At 36.8% G+C, this 14,781-nt stretch overlaps 1 protein-coding gene across 3 annotated transcripts in view; it reads left to right on the forward strand.

Moving 5' to 3' along the window:
* The window catches only part of SLC25A21 (solute carrier family 25 member 21), a 235,988-nt gene that overhangs the window by 6,591 nt on the left and 214,616 nt on the right, over positions 1-14,781 (forward strand). For 2 of the 3 annotated variants that reach the window (XM_074542662.1, XM_074542660.1), the window contains exon 1: positions 11,286-11,494. The exons of the other annotated variant lie outside the window; for it this stretch is intronic. The gene's annotated coding sequence lies outside the window, so the exon portion shown is untranslated. Of the gene's footprint in view, positions 1-11,285; positions 11,495-14,781 lie in introns of those variants that run through there. 3 annotated transcript variants of the gene reach the window in all.

The raw sequence follows: 14,781 nt of genomic DNA on the forward strand, positions 1-14,781 counted from the left end.
GCCATTGCCCCTCGTCTTGTCACTATCTGTCCATATAGAAAGTTCCTCTCCCTCCTTTTTATAAGTCACTCATAAATGGTACTGGCAGGCTACAGCAAGGTCTCCCTGGAGCTTTCTCTTCTTCATGCTCAACAACTCCAGCTCTCCTAGTCTGTCTTTGTGGCCTCCTCTATGCCTGCCCTACAAGTCCATGTCATTCTTGTGCTGAAGACTCCAGATCTGGATGCAGCATTGCAGGTGAGGTCTCACAAGAGCAGAGGTGCAGAATCAGCTCCCCTGGCCTCCTCCCACTGCTCTTGATGCAGCCCAGGTTAAGGTTGGCCTTCTGGATTGTGAGTGCGCATTGCTGATTCACGTCCAGCTTTTCATCCACATGAATCGCCTAGTCCTTCTCTGCAAGGATGTTCTCAATGACTTCTTGTCTCAGCATCTACTCATGTTGCTCCTTTCCTGACCCAGGTGCAGCACTTTGAACTTGGATTTCTTGAACTTCATATAAGGTATTTGTAGGCCCCCTTATCAAATTTTTCCAGGATCCTGGATGGGTTCATGTCCCTCTGTTGTGTGAACTGCACCACTAAGCTTCATGTCATCTGCATATTGGGGATGTCTCAATGTCTGTCAGTGATGAAGACACTGAAGAGCACCGGTCCCAAGACAGAGCCCTGAGGGATGCCACACATCACTGGCCTCCACTTAGACTCAGTCATTGACCTCAACTCTGTCCAGAGAGTGTTTAGAGTGAACTGATCTTGTTTGATTGAGTCATTGCAGTGTACTGGCAACTCATGAGCAGCTATTTGGAGCTCTTATATGTGTTTCAAGCTATGTTTAGGGATTTTTTTTGATGTAATAGCTTTTATATGAGGGGTTAGGGTATGAAGTAAATTTTGCATGTTTATGTAAGAGTGACAGAAACAAACTAAGAATTTTTGTAATTTCTAACATGTTATGACACCTGTAGTATGTTTCTGTAGAAGCTGGGACTCTGAAAAGAAGAATTTTTTGGTTGATGGACTCAGATGCAGCTCATACCAAACTGCTTGTTGAACCTGGGGATTAAATTTCAGACTTGGTCTGGTACTCACTTGGTTTGAGAATCCTGCAGCAACCTCTTAATTCCAAGTGTGTCTTTGTTCCAAATAGGATACACTGGTAGAAGTGAGAAGTTTGTTGTATTTAGCCTGGTGTCTTAGCCAATGGGGATAAAACATTTTGTGCACAGAATCCTCTATGGGTGTAATAAGGCACTTACCCTATCCACTGGTAAGCCTGAAGGTGTTAAGAGGGTTATCAATTTTCTGTTGTTTTTAGAGTAACAAGTTTTTTCTCAAAAACCTCACCCCTTATCTCCCACCCTCCACAAAAACCCAAACCTGCCAAAACGACCAACTTCACACCCAGAAAAGAGTAATGAAGTTATTTGCACTCATTCGATCTAGTGCCCACAAGATGGCAGTGCAATACTACAATGAGATGCTAATGTGCTTTTTTTTTTTTTTTTTTTTTTCCTACCTGTGGCCGAGCGATAAAAATGTATGTTGAAGCTGTTGCTGATAAGAAGATAAGCATATGTAATTTTCAATTATAATATGCAAAATAAAAGCTTAAAGATGTCAAATAAATAATGATCAATAAATGCTGATTCCGTATGTGTACTGCACAGCCAGTGGCACTGAATTTCACTGTCATTAAATTAAGCACAAGAATTGTAAGTGGTGATGTGTCAAGTGGTGATATATTGGCTGGTAAAGGTCAATAGATGTTTGTAATGCTATGATACCATATATAAATAAAAAACTTGGGCTAAATTCGTGTCCCAGTATAATCAATATGCAAATAGCTACTGATTTCCACAGTGAGAAATTTGAGTCTTGATTATTTTAATTTTAGCATAGATTTTATGCAATATTGCAGAAATGTCATCAAGCTCTCAATGCCAATCTATAAGCAAAGACTGCTGTGTTACATACATACTGCTGTAAGCCTCTGTTAACTTCCTTCAAGTATTTGCACAGGCATGAGACCTACCGCAAAGCATAAAAGCTTGAACATACACACTTCTTCAAAATAAGCTATAAAATTTCATTGTCAGATTTTAAAGTTAAATAATATTGTGGAACAGTGTGTTATACATATAACAGCACGTAGGTAGTCAAAATAATTAATACTGGAACATGCCTGTTGTAAAATTTGTAGGCAAAAAATGCTTTGTCTGCAAAGGCAATTCTGAAGCTGTTACAGCTTCTCTGAGCCAAGATTATATTGGCATAAAGAACAATTTTTCATTACTGTTTATTTTTTCATCAGTTGTGCTTAGTGACTGATGTACATCTTCAAATTCATGTTAAATTGTTGTAACACAAAAGTTTATTAGGCAGTAAGAATATAATTCTAACATATAGCAACAAAGCATGACTTTTGATAATAGTAGATGTGTTTTCTGTGGCAGTGTTCTAGAAGAGAAAATGAAAACTGATTCTGGTTATTTCTGTGCATAAAATCTGGCAATTTTGCCTGTTAAGTGATGATATTACAAAGTTTCCTTTAACTGTAGCTTACTTTCTGTGACATTACCTTGGATGTACTTACAAATGTAAAAATTCTTTCTTTATGCTTGCTGCCTTTCCATTTCAAGCTAGCAGGGTGGGAGACACTCAAAATCATACCCACGAGACTGGAGGAACTTGTCTGTTACGAGACTGAAATTCTCTCTGAAAAATGATTATATTGACCTTTTCAGACTGCTTGAAGTATTATGATTAGGGTTGGTATGAATTAAAAGGGCTAAAGACAAGGGGGAAAAAAAAACCCTTTTCAGATAGTGATGTGGCTTATAGAACCTGGAAGTTTTGAAAATCAGTATTGCAATGAATGGATAATAGAGATGCCTCTAAGTATTTTAAAGTATCTCAGCCTTGATTATAAAGGCCTTAAATGGGCTCTTCTTCAACTGGATTTGAAAACATACAATAAATTTTTTTCCCCTTGGAGGAGATTAATTGATATTTGCTGCCTGTGGAAACTAACACTGGTCCTGTCGTTGGATAAAGTAAATTAATATTGGTTTTTATAATATGAAACTCTCACTCTCTGATGAATAATTATTGTTTGTGCAAGAAAGTGTTAAATATCAGCCATCTTAAGATAGTATTTTCTCTACAGAAAATCTGTACTACAGGTCAGCTGTTTCAGGTGTGTTGAAAGTAGAGTAGTTACAGGATAAGTGTCTGCCATTTTTTTCTGCAGCATGTCTTATCCTGAAGAATCACTGCAATTAGATACCATTGCACCAACATGTGAAAGAGGTAATTCATATTTCAGTTGTCTACACTGGTGGTTTTCCGATGAGAAAATAACTGTGAGAGTCTGAATGTTGTTGAGAAGTCCCACCCATACAGTGGGTGTATGGTGTATATACATAGGAGTAATTGGCCTTTAGGTCTGCTTTTCAATCACTGAGCTGCACTGTTAACAGCTGCTTTTGTTTTCCCTCTGGATCATTTTCAATCCATCAATTTTTGTCAGTAAACACAGTTTATGGGTCATCTTTTAGTCTTTAGTCAATGAATCATTTCCCAGATCGGTATGTTATATTAGTTTCCTGGACTTTTTATTGTTTTTATTATACTGAAGTATGCAGATGTGTGGCTGGTGACCCCAAAGAGCAACACTCCCAAAAGCAAATGAGAGTCTTAGTAGCCCTTTCAGTTTTGGAAAATTCTTTGTGCTATTTATTTCACTTCCTCTTAGAGCCAATTCTGAGTGGCTTTGCAGCAGGGTTAAGGTTTACTTATTTTTCTATTGCTAACACTTGCTTCTTAATATTTAGTTAGAGTGTTGATTTTCAAAATTAGTATATATTTTGAATGTGAAGTAAATATCACTCAACTTTGTTTTCTCAGCTGGCTCCAGATAACATACTGAACTCGGTAAAACATGAAGGGCATGGTGAAAAAAGAATGGTTCTAACTCGCATAATCAGAGACACAGAAAAAAAAAATTATTTCTTTATTATGGATTCTGTGGTATTTGATGTCTCTTCCAGCTTGTGGAGCTATGTGTTTAATTTCTGAATTTGAAAGTTGGATTATCATTTCAGTTTAAAATCAAATCTTATCCTCAGTGTTTTGGCATTAAAGCTTAAAATTATGAACTGTAGATGTTTTATAAAGATGGTACTCCTGATCTTTAGATGAATTTTTGGATCTGAGCCATGTAATTATGAATGCTTGAGATTTGTGATGATACACCGGGGGTTTTTAAGGTTGGTTACATGTAAGTTCTCTAGAGGCAGGTTTGCAGTGCTGGTGGTGTAAATGTGTGTATAACATAACCCCATGCCAAGAAGTACAAAACAAAGTGTCAGGATGCTTGTAGGTTTTTAGAAGAATTTATTTTCCAAGACATTGCCTTACTATTGATGCTGACCAGTGGCAGCACAATCTTGTGTGTACGCCTTAATTTTGTCAGAATTACATAACAGTGTGTAAAGCAAGAGTGCTTGCTTTGTTCATGCAGCACATTCAAAACATTGTGTCTAGTGCCCATTTTAGGTGCTTCTGCCATCAGATTCTTCATAGCCTCTTTTGGTTCTGGGTTACTATATTAGTTCATCCTGGGATCAGTTCATCATCAAAAAGAAGAGTTATGTAGAGGAATGGGCAAAAATCTGAGTACAAGAGTACTGGAAGAATATGAGAGCTTTGAGAGTCTTCACAGAGCTGCCCTTCATTCTTCTCTAAGTCTCTGGTTATTGCAGAGCCAAAGCAATAGGACTTTTAAGAAAGGACTGTGTTTGCAGACAAGTGCTTAATTCTCCTCTCCTAAATGGGATTAGGATTCTGAAGGGGATTGGGGCTGTTGCATTAAGCAAGGGAAACGTGGCTGCCACTTATTCATTATACCTCTTAGTAAAACTTTTACAAGGCAAAACTGTAATGCTAACTGGGTAATGAGACAGTACTTGCTTAAAACAATCTTTATTGTGTTTTTTTCACAAGCAGTGAAGATAATAAGTATCAGCATGCTATATGCTTTGACTGGCATCTTGTTCCTTATTGTCAAATATGATGATGGCCAACCCAGATGACAAAAAAGAAAACAAATCAATCTTTTCTGTTGATTTTTGGCAAACTTTTCTCCTTCCTATAAAATTTCACTTTTTAATATGATGAGATATGAAGCTTATTGATTAGGCATTTCCAAAAGGGAGGAAGAAAACATGTAGGATTTCTGCAGATATAAACCCATGAATGTTATTAGATACTAAACTAAATGGAAAGAAATGTGTTATTTAGAGTATGAAACTCTTCTAAGTTAATGTCCATAAAGTTTAAATTAGTTCAGACTTTTCTTATTAGAATAAATGTTTCCTTTTAAAAAGCATGATAATCATAATCAAGACTAAATTTGTTCTGTTATTTATTTTCAAAATGATTGTACATGTTTAGCTGATTTTTTATTTAAATCCCTAGGGATATATTGGAGACAGATGTTTAGATGACCTAATGCTTAAAGTAAAGTTATATTTGGACACTCGATTAAATTTTCCTTAAAATCTTTCCATATATGTTAGATTGTGGACCAGTGCAGAAAGTATTGAAAGATTTATGTTGAAAAGGTACTGCTTTATTTTTAAAGTAAGTTATTAGAGTTCAGTAGATTTTATTTCAGGCAACTGTCAAAAGCAGAAAATATTTGATTATAAACCAGCATGTTTACAAATGAAAATATTGTGTCTTGTTGCAGAGCTAAATGGGAAACAGATTTCTTTAAAAGTTCATTGATTTCAAAACCAAATTTACCATGCCATTTATAGCTGCCTCAAAACTTGGTAAAGATTATAGTAGACTTTAAAATGTATCATCAGTTGGAGACTGCATTGTAGACCATAACACTTGCAAATCTTTTTACTCCTTTCTAGTTTTGAACAAGTAAAATAGTGTAAATAGTAAATAGTGTATGTAAAATAGCACCTAATAGTGTGGATGACAAAAATGACTATATATGTGATAGTAAACAACATTTTGAAAAGTCTCAATATTTCGTCATCATAATTATCAATATTGACCTATTGAGAAGGTATTGATTTGCAGATGAAAATATTAGTATCTTCAGTCTTTTAAAGTTTATATATACTGGCTTTTGTTGTGTTTAGTTAAATAGGCAAGCTACTGAGTTGCTGAACTTCTGCCATTTTAACTGTAACTGAAATATTGTACTAAGAGATGTATTCTTGTCACTGGCAGGAAACTTTGTGGGCTAATGTAAGTGTTGCACAAAAATACTATTCTGATGCTTAGCACTCAGCCTGCAACATAACCTCTGGCAGATCTTGAGAACGTTTCTGTGGGACAGCATTTTTTATTATTTTCTGTAATTTGTGATTTGGAAGGCTGATGTGGGCACCAGAGCTGAAAAGTACTTTGTGCAGAATAGACCTTGTTAAGTTTAGGCATCACATGCAGCATTTTTCTGTTATCTCATTGAGGTCTGCTGCATTAGAACTGGAGTAGCCCTCTTCTGGGAAAAATTGAAATTGCAATATTTGAAGCCTCTTCTTTCATGTAGGAGTGGATATTGGGTCAACAGTGGTATAAAAATCATGTTTTGCGACAGGAATGAAAGGAGATCTCATCCTGTTCCTGGAAAAGGAGCTTTCATTCTGTTTTTTTGCTAGTAGATGAATGTATATTAATCATGGGCAGTAACTGTTTTGTACAGCATGGATCTAATCAAAACCTAATGAATGAATGTGTAGTACCTATGTGATGCCATTTACTGTTAGCAGAAATTATTTTTCTTCCTGAATTAAGATTTGGCATATAGATTATAACTCTGGAAAATAAATAGAAAAGTATCTTCTTAAGACTCTCAAGAAGCAAAGGGTGGCCGTAAAATTGGAAGAGATAGCCCTTAAACATCTTCTGAAAATGTCACTTGTCAGTTGTTGGTGTGAAGACAAGGAGCAGTATAGAATTAAATTCTAGTAACTGTAGATGAAGCAGTTTTATGGTGATGTGGTTGGATTTGTCTACACACAGATTTTTTTAAGTTCAGAAATGCCCTTTTAAAGGTATTAAAAGAATATTGATCAGTTGATGCATAATGCTGTTAATTGGACTTTTCACTTGCTTAGTCTTGCAGAGTGAACACTTGTAACTGGGCTGAAGTAACTTGGGCAACAAGTTCTATGCTTGTGTAGTGTAATCTTACCCTTTGTTACATAATGGCTTTTCCCTTTTTTAATGTATGTTTTTCAGTGAAAGGAAAAAATGATGGCTTTCTGTTTAAAGACTTATGATCTTCTCATGTAATATATTGTCACTTACACATACAAAATTTGACTTTTTTTCCCTTGATTATGCATGAATCACCGTATGTTACTTGAGTATTTTCCCTGAAGATGGTGTGCTGAGATTTGCAGGAATGATTAGTCCTCTCTGGTGCCTTGAGACAGACACCTGAAAGGAGAGTAGACAGTTTTGTTGGGGTGCTATGAAAGTTTTACGCAACTTGTAGAGAAACAGAGGAAAAAACCCTGGGAGAAAGGAGGACAAGATGTTTTTAACTTCCTTAATGTGCTCTTTTTTTTTTTTTTTTTATTTTTTCATTTCCTCTAGTCCTTTGTAGAAGTAGCAAGGACCCTGAAGACTAAATGCTGCTCTGTTACCCAGACTTAGTTGTTGGCATTCTGTGTGCTGAATAAGGAAAACATCCCTGAGAGAAAACCATTGCTGTCAAGTAGATTGTATCACAATCATTACCAGCTCAGTCCTAAACTAGGCTTTTTCTGTTCAGTCTAAATCTTGTTTACATCTACATCTTTGTTTCCTACATTTTGATTAATCTATAATTGCACCTAGAATCTTAATTGAAAAATCTGTGAAGAATTAAAAAACTTAGAGAGAGACAGTATTCTACAAATTCCTTTTCAACAATATGGCTGAAACCTTATCTACAGCAACTGTAATTAGGGATAGCTTGCTTTGTCTTTGTTTTGACTACAAACTCTATTCTAGTTAGGAGATTAAATTCAGAGAGAGAAATAAATCGCTGCATTACATTTTGTATGATGATTGAACTGTTTGTAAAAATTGAACATACTTTATATGTTTGCTAATTGTTTTGTAAACATTTCAATATTCGAGTTTGTAGTATAAAATGTTTTGACTATCAGCAAGATTTGGGCTGCTTACATTCCGTATAAGCAAAACCTGGATGCCTCTTGCTCACTAAACAATTCAGAACAGACCCAGGTGATTTGAGTCCAGGGAAAGAATTTGGAGCTTCCTTGGCTTAGCCCAGGAAACCAAAGAACCAAGAGTTCTCTCTTTCACCTCTTTTTCATTTGATGTTTTTGTGGTATTTTGCCCTTTTTTTTGAGTTTTTGGTGGTGGTGGGGGGTTTTGTGTTTGGTTTTTGGTTTTGGTTGGTTTTTTTTTCTCTGCTTGTTGGTTTTTGGTTATGTTATGTTTATTCCTTGCTCTCTTCCTAGGTCTTTGAATCTTGAAATAATTTTTTTTGCAAAATGGTAAATTAGTACAGATCAAACATGAGAGAGTGTAACCATATATGAAATGTCTCTGGTGGTCAGTTAAATCTTCTGAGAAGTGAAATAATGGTTTTAACGGCTTTGCTTTCTGGACTGTAATACATTATCTTTTCATGTGTACTTTCAGAGGAATTGTTATACCTCATTTCTAGGGGAACTGTAGGTACCTGAACCATGAGATTGATCAGTATCCCAATTCCACTGAAATCAATCGAAGTTTTCCACTCTCTGAATCTCTTCTGATCTGTCCTAGATCTGTATCAGATATCCTGTGAAGTCCAGCATGTGAACATGCTCACTACTAATGCCAGGTGGCTACTCCCTGTATGTATGAAGGAATGGACTTGTTGCCAAATTGTTTTCCTGGCTGTAGGTTTGACCTCTCTGAAGTATCCAGTTGAAGTCAGGCAGCAGCTCTCTAAGCATTGCAGTGCCTAAGCTGTTGTCCAGCTGGCTACCAAAGATCCCATCTCACCCAAGCTGTTGAATCTAACTCTATTAAAAATGCTGTTTTTTAAAGTTACTTGTAAATCTGAGAAAATCTGTTAGGTTATGTTTCTATGAAATCTTGCACAAGACTTCTACTGATATCCCCACCTGTGTTTGGACATTTGGATTAAATGTTGGAAAACTTGCTATCATTTAAAAGAAATATCTCTGGAGGAAATGGCTTTTGTGATAGTTAATTAATTATATTATAGTTTACATTCTCTCTTTATATGTGTGGGAAAAAAGTATTTCTGTAACAGGCTGTAGAGGCCATAGCTGAAAAATCTAGCAAACGAAATTTGTACTTCTAAAATGTGCAACCTGTTGTCAAGTACTCCTGGATCAGATGTAAAGTGTTTGGTAATAACTGCTGTATGGTGCACAGAAGACCTCCATAAATCTGGAAAACTCATAATTCCTGAGCCTTGTATACAACAGTTTTGCATCCAACACATTCAAACTTCTGCAGGAAAGGAGGAAGGCTGTTCTGATACACCACTGTATCCCTCACTCCTTTCATGAATGCAGTGTTCTCCATGTATGTTTCCTGTCCTGTTCTAGAACTTCTATTCTCAAACTTGAACAAAATTCTTCTTAGTGTTTCTCTTCTTTGTCCCAAGTTAGGTATGTAAAGTCACATTCACACCATTGTGTTTTGGACCAGGCTTCAGTGGCCTTTTACTAAAGGATCTGGAATGCGTATCTGGAAATAGTTTATTTCTAATTGATGTGCAAATGGTAGTCTCCACTGACATCAAGTTCATGGACTCCACCTCTCCTGATTGTATTGTACCAAGTGAGCTAAAATCTGAGCATTCTTCTGTCCTATTTATAGGCTGTCCTTCAGCCTTCTGAGCCTATTTATACTTAACTAACAGTGTTGCTGTATTGTCTTTCTAGTTCAGACTTTCAAACTGTGATGTAAGGGAATTGTCAGTGGTTGCCTTAGAAGTTATTCTTTCAATAATACCTGTGACTTGTTTGAGTTCCTTTGTTTTCTATTGAGATTTGCATCCCCAAATGCAGGTCATCTCCAGTTGGCTTCCAGTTGGAGGCTGAAGTTTGTTTTCTGGGGCTGGATTGAGCACAATTTTCCTTCCATTGTTCAGTGTCCCGCAAATGTTTGGTGTTTTTCACTCTTTTTTGAAGGACATAGGCTGGCAGTGGTTTGGCAGTCCTAACATCCTTCCAGGTCTGTTTGCTATTAATGGAAGTAAAGTTTATTTTGCTTCACTTCTGTTCAGCAAATCTAGCTTTTTCTAGAGCTTTGATGGCCATGCTTTGTACATAGAACATCAGGTGATTGAGATATTTTTCTGAAACATGATCTGTGCCAAGCAGGATCTAAGTGGCAGGATGCACTGACCATACAATTGTGTGCTTTGTTTTCCTTCATGTTCCTGCCAGAACCTTGATGGTATCGAACCTGATGATGGGGAGAATATTTGTCATCAGTGATCTCCTCTAAATTATCTCCTTGTGTATGTAGTTAAAGTATTCCTGTTTTCACATCTACAAACTAGGTAAATAGTTGAAGGCCCTGAGCTTTTTCCATGCCTTTTGTAGCCAGTAAATATATTCACTCACTCTAATGCCTAAAATCCCAACCTTTTTAGACTGTCTCTTGAAGAAAGTTCACTATTTACAAAGCATGAACTTTCTCTGTGTTGGACTTGTTTTCTGGAAATTTCCTGTCCAAACCATTCCTTGGCTGCATTAGTGTTGTGTGCTATCTGGTTGTATACCAACACTAAAACACCAAATAGGGTGCTTGTCTGTCTGATATTTTGTAGTTTGTCCATTTATTGTTTGCTTTTAAAATTAACTTGTGTTATTGGTGGGGACAAAGTTCATGAGTCCTGGTTTTTCCTTAGCCAAAAGCTACCTACAAGAACGCTTTTCTCATCTTACTTGTTATCTCAGTTGCTTTCTCATCTCATAGTTGTCATCTTGGTAGCTTTTGTGTCACTATCTGGTGCCCAAATTGTGGGTGCACTTAAGTTGACAGCATATTCTTCTGTTGCAATGTTCCTCATTGACCTATGAAGAAGAGAGGTGGTGCTATTTATCTATGCCTGTTCGTATTGTGTCAGCAAACTCTTTGAAATTATGCTGACCTTTTAGGAAACTGATCCAAGGAGCTTAAGTGGCAGAAACTGAACTGCTTTTGATAGGATGGTTTTCTGTCAGTTTATTTGCCTGAGCTGCAGGAGCTGGCAGGGATTCCCAGTCAGTGGCAGAAGAGTAAGTAATGGTTCTGGTAGCAGCAGGCTCGTGTGATTGCTCACCTGTTTGATCAGGCTGCAGTGGGTGCCAGGAGCACTTCCACTTCTGAGCTTCACCCAAAGCTTAACACACATCAGCAATTTAGTTTGCTTGCTCTGTTGTGGTGCCTGATGAAGCTGTTTGTCACCTTCCATATTTTCCCTTGAAGGACCTGCTTCTCAGGTAACTTGAAGCTTTAGCAAATACCATTAAATGAAGATGCGTATTCAAATAATCCACAACAGGAAAAAGGACTTTGCTCATCTTTGTGTGAGGATTAAGAGGGAAGAAAGGCTTTACTCTTTTTTTTCCCTTTTTATGGGTCTTTTTTTTTTTTTTTGTTTGTTTGGTTTGGGTTTGTTTGGTTTGGGTTTTTTTGCTTGTTTTTTTTTTTTTTTGTAAGAAACCTTAATAAACTCTTCTTTGTAATACTTGTTTGCCACTGAACATATACTAAACTGAGTTAAGGTCTGGAGCATCTATTTCAGGCTTCATATTGTACTTTGCTCCAAGTATAACCCACTTTTATATATCTGAGGTGGAGAACCCCAGCAAATTGCATCTATGGCAGTTAAGTCAGTTGTCATCTGTTTCCCAGCATGTAAGTTCATCACTAGAAGAGCCAGCACATCCAGAACACTGACAGATAAAACAAGGCATAACACACTTTCAGATATGCTTTCTCTCTGATACCTGTCACTTGATGTCATGGGCGAGACTTGACAGGCTGGGAGCTTGCTTACTCTGCCTCCTTTTGGGTTTGGGACTGTTGAGTTTGATGGTTTTCTGGTATACTACATTAGTTGAACAAAATTAATATTTCTGCCTGACAATAGTTCCCTTAATTTGCTCACAAAAGTTTTAGCATCCTTTACATGTGTTCTTGTTCTCTATATCTTATTATCTTTTCACTATATTGTATGTGTGATACTTGTACTTCAGCATTTAAGGTGGAGATGGCAGTGTTGTGCTTCTCTGCTGTCTTTTTTGGAGACAAAAGCAAATTTCTAACTGGGATGCTCAGGCTGTTATATTTTTACTGGGATTATGTATTCAAACAGAAGCCTAACCATGCCGAGGTGGGTGGGGGTGTGCAATGTATGGTCTTTTCAACAGGAAGAGGATTATGTGTTATGATAAAAATACTGACATTAAGAAGCTACTGGAAGTAGTTAAAGATGAGTCTCTAAATGTTGCAGGAAGTATGGTATTAGTTGAAAAGTTCTGTGATATAACACTTGATTAAAAAAAATTCAAATTAAAAATAACTTTTTTGCATAGAATATTGCCTAGATTAAAATGGAAGAAAATTGTCTTTTGAGTCATTCATAGTCTGGAGTTCACAGGCATTCACAGTAATTATGAAAATATTATAAACACTCATAGAAACTGTTACTTTCAAATATTGTCACTAATGTTATGGGTGTCAGAGCACAAATTTTCTGGCTTCAAAAAGCCCCACTTCTGTGTTTGAAAGACCTACAGTGTAAATGTGTTCTTGATGAAGCCAGCACACTGCCTATGAACACCTGGAACTTTAGCCTTGTGTTTGCAAAGCAGCCAGATGCTGGCCTTGGTGGTCGTGCCCCTGTAAACACAGTGCCCACTCAATGCCATCACCTTGCACAGCGTCTGTTTGCACGCTGCAGTTTGAAGTCTGACTGCCACTGACTACTTGCACCTTGGCTTTTTGGTTTTGTATTGTAATGTTAGCTATATAAGCAAATTCTTCTTAAATCTTTTACTAACAGAAACTTGCAGAGGACATACCTCTGTTATTGTGACATGCTTTTACTTCTAATCCTGTAGTTTTCCTCCTTAAGTTTTCCTTCCCTCTCCAGCAATACTTTTACACTTGAAGAGTTTCCCTCTAAACCTCTATTCTTAACTCTGAACAAGAATGTGCATCTGTTAATATGCGTCCTAGTGGCTCACACAGTTATTAGCAGAATTCAGTAGCAACTGAGTAAATTTAAGCACCTATTAAATCCTGAGTAGATACAAATGTGTTACTGCCAGAAGTTAGATATTTTATCCTGTGAGTTGCATCTTTGATATTTAAGGTGTTTCAATGGCTGTCACAGAAATATGTGAAATGGGGTTGGAAGAGAGGCCAAGTATGATACATATGTGTTCTGTGTATACTATTTCCTTTTTTTCTCTAATGGCTGAGATTGTATTTACAGCTGCAGAGCTATCTGACATTAGTTCATTAAATGGGTATTTCAAAGGGGGCATTAACATTCTGAATTCCTGATTCTCTTGTTGCCTGATAGTCCTGATTCTCTGTTGCCTGTTGAAATCCTATTTCACTAATTCATTTTTCCTTCCTCTGAAGCAGGGATTTCCTGAAAACAGGCTCCAGACCAGTACTACAATATAAATAGCATAGGATATAGTATGATGGTACTACTTGTGTGTGTTTGAAGTTGAAGAATCATTGGAAGGTTTTGGTTGCAAGGGTTAGGGTTAATCCCTTCCACTAGACTGGGTTGCTGAGACCCCCATTCAAACGGGTCTTGAATGTTTCCAGTGATGGGACAGCCACAACTTCTCTGGACAACCTGTTCCAGTGCCTCACCACTCTCACAGTATGGGATGGATTCCGTCCTAGTATCTGATATAAACATTTCCTCTTTCACTTTGACACTCTCTGTATCAATGGCAATTTTTAGAGTTATCAAGTTATTATTCTTTTTCTTCAGTGTTTTACCATTTAACCTTGAATGAATGATTAAACTGCTTCATGGGGTAATTACCACCATTTTGTTCCTAAGATGCAAATACTCTGTTACTAGGAAAGTATTATCTTTATCGTACCTTGTTTGAAAATTCTGATACATAAATTCTTTTTACTTTTGGAGTCCCTGAAGTAGTGATTGATATGCACTGACTATACCATTGGTTTTGTTTGTTTGAGTTTTTAAAGCATTAATCAACCTGTTAAAACATTTATGTATGCAATTAAAAGTAATTTCCCATCAAAGGTAATAATTGGAACCATGCCTTATATAAAACAGATCAAAAGTCAATTGGGAAATCTCCAACTCTTTATCTTCTCTATAGCTACGTTTTTGTTGCACATAAAATCATCAAGACTAAGAGTAACAGCAAGAATGCTGAGAGATAGAAATAGTATCTTTAGTGGGCATGAACTGTGTGTTTCATTGTGTGCTAATGTGCGAATGATGATGCATATAAATGCCAACAATTTTGATGGTCATCAAAGGAGATTCATGTTATGAAGTTATGACAATATTTTCTGAAGTTTCAATGTGTCTGTGATGGTCTGGTAAGACTGCAGGAGGTCAAAAGGGAGTATATGAAGATGTCTCTGTTTTTAGGAGTTCATGTTTGGGATTTGGAATGACTTAATTTTGTTTTTAAGGAGGGGTTGTCAGTGTCCGGAAATTTGAAGCACTGCATTTCGAACCTGACTGCAAAAAATGCAGGTTATGTTAATCGCTAAT

This window comes from Zonotrichia albicollis, chromosome 6 (assembly GCF_047830755.1).
Source record: "Zonotrichia albicollis isolate bZonAlb1 chromosome 6, bZonAlb1.hap1, whole genome shotgun sequence".
Lineage (NCBI taxonomy): Eukaryota > Metazoa > Chordata > Aves > Passeriformes > Passerellidae > Zonotrichia > Zonotrichia albicollis.